This window comes from Lycium barbarum, chromosome 9 (genome assembly GCF_019175385.1).
Source record: "Lycium barbarum isolate Lr01 chromosome 9, ASM1917538v2, whole genome shotgun sequence".
Taxonomy (NCBI): domain Eukaryota; kingdom Viridiplantae; phylum Streptophyta; class Magnoliopsida; order Solanales; family Solanaceae; genus Lycium; species Lycium barbarum.
In genome coordinates, this window is record NC_083345.1 from 82,435,212 (window position 1) to 82,443,208 (window position 7,997).

The window sequence follows — 7,997 nt, forward strand, 5'->3', positions numbered from 1 at the left end:
GATCAAACAGAGCATATTTTGGGAGTTACCATATTGGAAGGATAATCTTCTCCGGCATAATCTTGATGTTATGCACATTGAAAAAAATTACTTTGATAATTTATTCAATACAGTAATGGATGTCAAGGGCAAGACAAAGGATAATCCAAAGGCAAGATTGGACTTACAGGAATATTGTATGCGTAAAGAGTTATGGTTGCATGACAAAGGGAACGGGGTCTTCAAGCATAAGGCTAGTTATTCATTCACAATGGATCATAAGCGAAAGATTTGTGAATGGGTTAAGAACTTGAAGATGCCTGATGGGTATGCATCAAATTTGAAAAAACGTGTTGATATGGCGCAAGGGAAGTTACATGGGATGAAAAGCCATGATTGTCATGTTTTCATGGAAACTTTACTCCCCATTGCATTTAGTAGCTTGCCTGCCCGAATCTGGAAGCCTATGACAGAAATTAGTTTGTTCTTCAATGACTTGTGTTCCAGTACGTTGAGGGTAGACAACCTGGATCGGATGCATCAGAATATTCCTGTAATAACAAGTAAGTTGGAGAAAATTCTTCCACCGGGGTTCTTCGATGTGATGGAACATCTTCCAATTCACCTTGCGGAGGAAGCTCGACTCGGAGGCCCAGTTCATTGTCGTTGGCTGTATCCCTTCGAGAGGTAACAGGTGTAAATTTTTATTTATTTCTCTCTACTAATTTATTTTAAAAAAATCATGCTTAAAATAATATTATGCAGAACTATTGGCAAGTCTAAACGGGGTATCAAGCAGAAACATAGGGTTGAAGGATCAATTTGCGAAGCCTACCTTGCTAAGGAAACAGCTCATTTATGTTCTTACTACTTTCGGAATGATGTGCCATGATTGCGAAACAGACCCAATCGGCATTATGAAGGAGGTGATAATGATGCTTTAGCGAAGCCAATATCAATCTTCAATCAACCGGGTTCAGGTTCAAAAAAACGTACAAGACAATTTAATGATATGGAGTCTAAATCTGCATCGATACATGTCTTGCTAAATTGCCCGGAAGTTCAACGATATTATGAGTAAGTTATTATTATTTTGCACTAAATATCCAAATACAAAGCATAACAACTAACTCAAACACCATTTTGTCGGACAGCTACTTTGTGCATCTAAATGGCATTGAAAAAGTGTACGACCAGTTTGGGAAGTGGTTTAACAATTATGTAAGTGTTAAAGCCTTTTCACAAAGCTAATATAATTTAAAAAGTGCGCATTATATTATTGCTAACTTACTATTTCTTAACTACTAATAGGTTTACAGTACAGAGTATGGTTACCATGATCAACTTTTAAAGGACATATCTTGGGGACCCGGTATGGTCTATTCTATGGACAAATATGTGGTAAATGGTTTTAAATTTACTACCGAAGAACGATCTAAGCATACAAAAACTAACAACAACGGGGTTTGGGTTAAAGGTGGCGATGGAAACCAAGCCGGGGTCGATTATTATGGTGTAATTAAGGAGATCCTAGAACTGGAATATTCTGGTGGTGGGAAAAAAAGAATTGTACTTTTTCGGTGCAAGTGGTTTGATCCAACCCCAAATAGAGGTACAAGGGTACTCAAGCAGTATAACATCATAGAAGTAAATCACACGAGGGAGTATGCGGCTTATGATCCTTTCATTATTGCACAAAATGTTAGACAAGTTTACTATGCTCCTTATCCCTTGCGTCCAGATAAGTCTGCTTGGTGGGTGGTAATTAAAGTCAAGCTTGTGGGTCGAGTGGAAGTGGAGAATGTGTTGCCTGTTGCGTTCCAGGATGACGACATATCAGTTGTTCACCAAATAGTTGACAATGAGTTAGAAGATGATTTAGAGCATGCAGAACACATATTGGAAGAAATAAATGTAGAAGATATTAACGCAGAGGTGAACGAATGTAATAATGGAAATGAAACAACTGATGAGGAAGAATGGTCAGAAGAGGGAGATGGGGATGGGGATGAGGATTAATAGCAATTAGTAAGTATTTTTTTAAGACTTACATATTTTCTTTACATGTTTAAAATTAGTAGTTGATTGTTTACTTCCTATTTATATGTTCTATCTGGAATGGTTTAGCTTTATTACTCGATTTTCGAATACTATCAGTGTTTTGAAATTGGCAACTTTTATGAAATTACATTTTTGTGCGTCTTTATTCTTCCTCCTTAGCCTCTTAAAATCATCCTTATGTTGTTTCTTTCTCTTTTGTTTCCTTTCAGATACCTCAACGAAGACATTCTTTGAGCCATTTCAACATTTTAGAGATCTAAGAGGGGTAATGCACTTGACCATCTTGACGGTGTAGTGGTACGTTTTATGCTTTATTCGCTTTTGTAGAATTTTACCTTACTAATCCTATTGAGGCAAACTAACATATCTGTGTACCATGTATACCATTGGTATATCTGTGTATATCAATCTGTTGTTCATATGCAAACTACAACCTGCATATTCTGACCATGCCACATTTGGAGCTTTAAAAACTACCTCTACATACAGTTTGCTATTGCTGCATTTCAGCTGCATTGGTTCTGCTTTTTGCATGACTTTGAGATTATATGGATTTGAGTTCCATGAATTTGCTATGGACTTGCAGGTGGTTTGTTAAATTCCTGATGTACTTGCAGTAGCTAGGGGTACTTTGGTTACTTATTCATGTCTTTTAGTAGTTGTAATCTTTTTTCATGTTGTTTGACTAGTCCTGCTTAAAAGGGTGAACTTTGGTTGCATATTCTTGGCTCTTAGTAGCTGTAATCTTCTTTTTTGTGTTTTGTTTTTTTTTTGCTGTTTAATAAATGTTGTTAGTCTTAATTTTTTCTCTTTCTTGAACTTCTGTGATACTTTTGCATATTCACTGGAGAGAAGAAAAATCAGAAGGTTTTGAGTTTCTTTTGTCAATGTCAGATGTAAAGTTAGTTGAATCTAACCCTTTCCTCAGAAAACTGAAGTATAAATAGCTTCCATTTCTCCTATTAACTAACTACATACAGTTTGCTATTGCTGCATTTCAGCGGAATTGCTGCTAGGCAAACAGATGACATGTTCTTGTCCATGATTCCATTGAAATCAAAAGCTGTTCATTTGATCATTCATATGCAAACTACAAACAGATGACATCTTTCATTCATTTCTTTGAGTTATTGTCTGCATGAAAGCTATATGTATATCTGCCTGTGTATTTGTCTCATTCTTATGAACTCCATCACTTCTGGGCTATTTCTGAAAATTTAAGTGTGCCTGCTTTGTTTTCTACTTGTACTGCTTCTACCCATTCAAATTATAGGTTTCACACTATTGCATTCTGCCTAGAGTTTTGCCATCCCATTGTTCTGTTTTGTGCTGTGCCTTCCTATTCAAGTCATAGGCTTTATATTTACCTTCTGTTGCTGTTAACATGGCAAACCCCTCCCCAAGACTTCCTTTGTTCTTTCTTGGAAGTTTGATTCCCTGTGTGAATGTTATGCTGACTGCTTGTGCTTAAGGACCTGGTACATGTTAAAGTATAGTTAAGTAGCCTTATGTGAAAGAGAAGGAGAGTTTAACTAAAGGATAAGACTTGAGTCCTATCATAAAAGCTGAAACATTAAGGGCATCAGAACCATTTCAATCCTTTTTCTCTCAAATTTAACTGAAAAGCATAGTTTTCTGGCTGTCTTTGTTCCCTATCAATCTGAGTTAAAGTATACATAAGCTATCTGCTTGTGAATATATCTTCTCTGTCTGTCTAAAATGTAAGCAGTTAAGCTGTTCATTTGATCATTCATATGCAAACTACAACCTGCAGATGTACAGAAAATAACATGTTCTTGAGAACTGAGCTTAAGATTCCTGAGGCTTCTGCAGTAGCAAAATGGCAACTAAATGCCAACTTCTGCAGTAGCAAAATGGCAACTAAATGCCAACTTCTGCAGTAGCAAAATGCATGAGCTACTTTGTTGCACTTTTGACTGAGTAGGAGTCTAAGTTATAAATGTTGATTATGAATGAGTGCTGAAATCAATAAAGCCATTTAAAACCATCTGAATTTCTTGTACATCCATTTGTCCATGATTCCATTGAAATCAAAAGCATGGATTCTTATTTTGAAACATTAAGGGCATCAGAACCATTTCAATCCTTTTGATATTGCTGCAGTTAAGCTGTTCATTTGGTGGTAGCATTTTCGGTGCACCTGCACTTGATGAGGTGGTTTTGCATGGCCTTCTTTGTAGATAGACTTACCCTTCTTTTGAAATCTTTTGCCATTTTCTAGAATGTTTGTGGTTGTACATTATTAAAGGGCTAATTAGCAAAACCTTCCTTGAGATCCACAAGAATGATTTTCTTTTTTTCCCCACATCTTATTTGGACACAGCTGAAGATTACCATATATTGCATGTTATTATGTGCTTTTGCTGTGTACAACAATGCTTTGGAACAATTATCCTTAACAATTCTACAACATCTCAGCTCTAGTCACAGATCTTCTTCTTTCTTTAAGCAACCTTGCTTTTCTTATACTCCTAACCTTTTTCTTTAAAAAACTTTTTTAGGTGCTTGAAAAACTCTATGTAGCATCCACTAGTGGCAGAGTAACAACACTATTTGTCGGGGTAAGCAGTTTGCATTTATATTTCTTTGGAATACATTTTTCTGTTTTTTTCTTATGGAATATAATAATGATGGACCAAGTGGAAGAAAAGTAATTCGGGACCCTCCTCATGTCACAACTTTTACTTCATAGGAACAGTTTGCATACTTAGTGGATCTATAGGCAAATGTGTTTTTTGATATTAATTTTATTCCCTGTTGATGGTTAGAGAGTTTTCCATATCTTCTACTAGATAATAGTGACGCAATCTTTTTCTCTGTGTCCAGAAATCTCATATTATGATCTTAGTTCCATACACTTGGTCATATGGCCTTGTATGTTACTGAGTAGTTACTTGTTTTTGCCATTAAAAAACTCCATACACTTGGTCATATGGCCTTATATGTTACTGAGTAGTTACTTGTTTTTGCCATTAAAAGGTAAGGGAGTATATAACATGTGAAAGCAGATAATTTATGCTAGTATTAAGCTGTAGAAAGAAACTGATTTTTTTACTGGCTGCATTTTCGGCATCTGATCATATACGAGACAATCTGGTCTGATTTTAAGATGTGAGTTAAGACCTTAACAGAAACAATGTCACCATCATGTGAGGCACTTTGGTTCTTGGCAGAGTCTGGGCTAACATGATTTATCATTACTTTGTTTATGATGATGTGTGCATTATTAAGAGATTGATTAGTGTATAATATAATACCATAATCAAAGGTAATGCCATCAGCTTTACTTTAACATCTAAACAAAAAAAAAAGGTGACAGATGCATCTAAACAAACAGATTCAATTATCCAATTTACAAAAAATAATTTTTGAATCTGCAATAGTCTTAACACCTTCACTTGATTTTTGCAAGTTGCTACTAGGACAAAACTTGCCATTAGCAATTCAGTGACTCAGTTATTATCAGGAAAGAATACCAAATACATCACCAGTCTCTGACATCACCAGGCTGCTCCTCTGTTGTTTGTCTGATAGAGGCAGTAGTAGAACCTGCATCTCCATGTTAAGCATGGCTATGATGTTAATGCCATCACAGCAGCCTTCAACTTGGTCCTACTGTTTTGTGTAATATCAGTCTGGAGTTTAGCAAAAAACCTCCAGCCTTCTCTGCATATTCATCCCCTCCCCCCCCCCCCCCCCCCCTCCCTTTTTTTTTTAATCATTACTCCCCTCCTGGTTGCCACCAGCAATAATGGTTGCTGTATTTATGATGCTTCTATGTAGAATTCCTGTGTCTCTGCCCTTCAGCTGCACATTATTTGCAGCCTATCTTTCCTTTCTTCTTTTGATCATTTTTAGCCTGCCATCACCTGCTGCAACAAACAGCAACACCTGGTGTTGCTACACTTATTCATGTGCAGCTACTCTGTAGATTTGACTCAGGTGGATCAACCACAGCAGGTGCATTACTCATCAGAGCAAACAGCAACACCAGAATCCTTTTGTTCAAAGAACAGCAGTAGAAGAAAGTCCTGCTGCTGCCCTATTCTAACAACTAAGGAACTAACAGCTCTGTAGCAGCTGAAAATCATCTAAGCAAACAGCAACCATCAGGATCCTTTGTGCACAAAGTTCCCACAAATCCATGTACCAATAACCACCAGGGTCAACAACCACCTTAGTTGCAAGATAGCAACTTATCAATCTTTAGTATTAACCAAGAACTCCACCAGATTTATACAATAACTTGTATCAGCCTAACGTCAAGGCCTCCACCTGATTGTAACTTCAATGCATCAGACTTCATATGTGCTGGTTTCTTCATCTAACCAAATGCCCTCATCCACCAACTAATTATGCTAGAGTAAGCACAATATCCAGCTTATACAAATTACCCCTGAACCACCATAGCAGTGATGTTTTTACCAAGACTACACCAGCAACCAAATACAACTCAGTAACACATCATCTCCCATATACCTATAATCCAGGCTCTCCACCCAAAACAGTTATAAATGAATGGCTCCAGCAATCTGTATCTTCCCATTAAGTGTTTCTAACCAAAAAACCATATTTTCCATTTTTCCCCTGATCATGAAAAACCAGTCTTACAAAAGGGAAAAAATGTGAGTAATGTTTAAGGTTCTAAAATGTAACTCTGTAGGATAAAATATGAAGGTTTAAGTGTTTAACATCAAAGATAACTTGAAGATTTAGTCTTTTAAAATGTTACTGCCATTTTAAAGAATCCTATACAGAATACAGAACCTTCAGAATTTCTCAAATGCTACTGGAAACTTGGAAAGAGTACTAGAGTAGACTGTGATAAAAAGTGTCAAACAACAATTAAATCATCAAGAAAAAAAAAAGAAGCAAAAAGCTCACTCTCATGACCAGATTAATAAACTTACAAAGATATCATATGTATTATGTAGTTCGTTGATTTTAGTTAAATAGGTGAATTATTTAAATAAATTTTGAAGTTTTCCCTTTTCTATTAATTTATATTTGCGATACTTACATATATTATTGTGTAGATGGCAGGTGAAAAGAGGGGTAAGAAAACAAAGAAGGCTAACGAGACAGCGGTTCCCCGGAGACCACCAAAAAACCTTGTGATTAGAGATAGAAGCCCGTCGCCATGTCTCCCACCACGCGGCGCTCCATTGCCTCATGATCCCCTCATGAATGGCATTGCATATAGTCTTCCACCTCCGTACAGCTTTGGTCGGCCCTATATGTCTCCACGCCAGGGCTTTACTGAGGTGCCTCCCCAGAGCCCCTCGATGATGTCCACACCAGGTTATGCTACCCCACAGGGCTTCACTCGGTATACTTCCGGGTCTCAGCGGGCTTCGTCTAGTGGTACTCCGACGGCCACTCCCAGTCCAACTGCATCACATCACTCTTCATCATCTACTGAACAGTACGAGATTACAGGTCCTGACCTTCGAGCAAGTAGTTCTGTGCCTGACGCTCCTGCTGCGAATGACTTACCTAGAGGTTTAAGTGCTCCACGGCTTGAAACTTATGACTCATCAGGGCGACTCATCATCGAGCCTGTGGGATATGGATAATTTTTTTTTCTTCATATTTTTAGTTTTTCATAAAGTCCACTAGGCATGATGCCTAGGGCTGATTAACATATATTTTCTTCAAAGCAAAACGATTAAAGAAGCTTTACTAAGTGTTTAATTTTATATTTTTGATAGTTGGTTACCGGACAAAGATTCATCTCTCCTTACAGAAGAGATACAAAAACTATTTAAAGACTCACCTACTTGGGGCCAGATGTCACCAAATCGCCAGAGACAAATCTATTTTGCCTTTAAGGTATATGCTTATTTTTATTTAAACAATCCACTTATATTGATCGATTACTTATTAATAAACTCATTTACTTTTCGTTGCAGGACAAATGTATCTGGCGCCCGGAA

The 7,997-nt window shown here is 37.1% G+C and overlaps 1 long non-coding RNA gene across 1 annotated transcript; it reads left to right on the forward strand.

Moving 5' to 3' along the window:
- Positions 1-2,258: 2,258 nt before the first annotated feature.
- LOC132611051 (uncharacterized) lies at positions 2,259-7,459 on the forward strand. The gene is made up of 3 exons (XR_009571442.1): positions 2,259-2,337; positions 4,563-4,622; positions 7,098-7,459. It is a non-coding gene; the product is annotated as an uncharacterized LOC132611051 (long non-coding RNA).
- Positions 7,460-7,997: the final 538 nt, after the last annotated feature.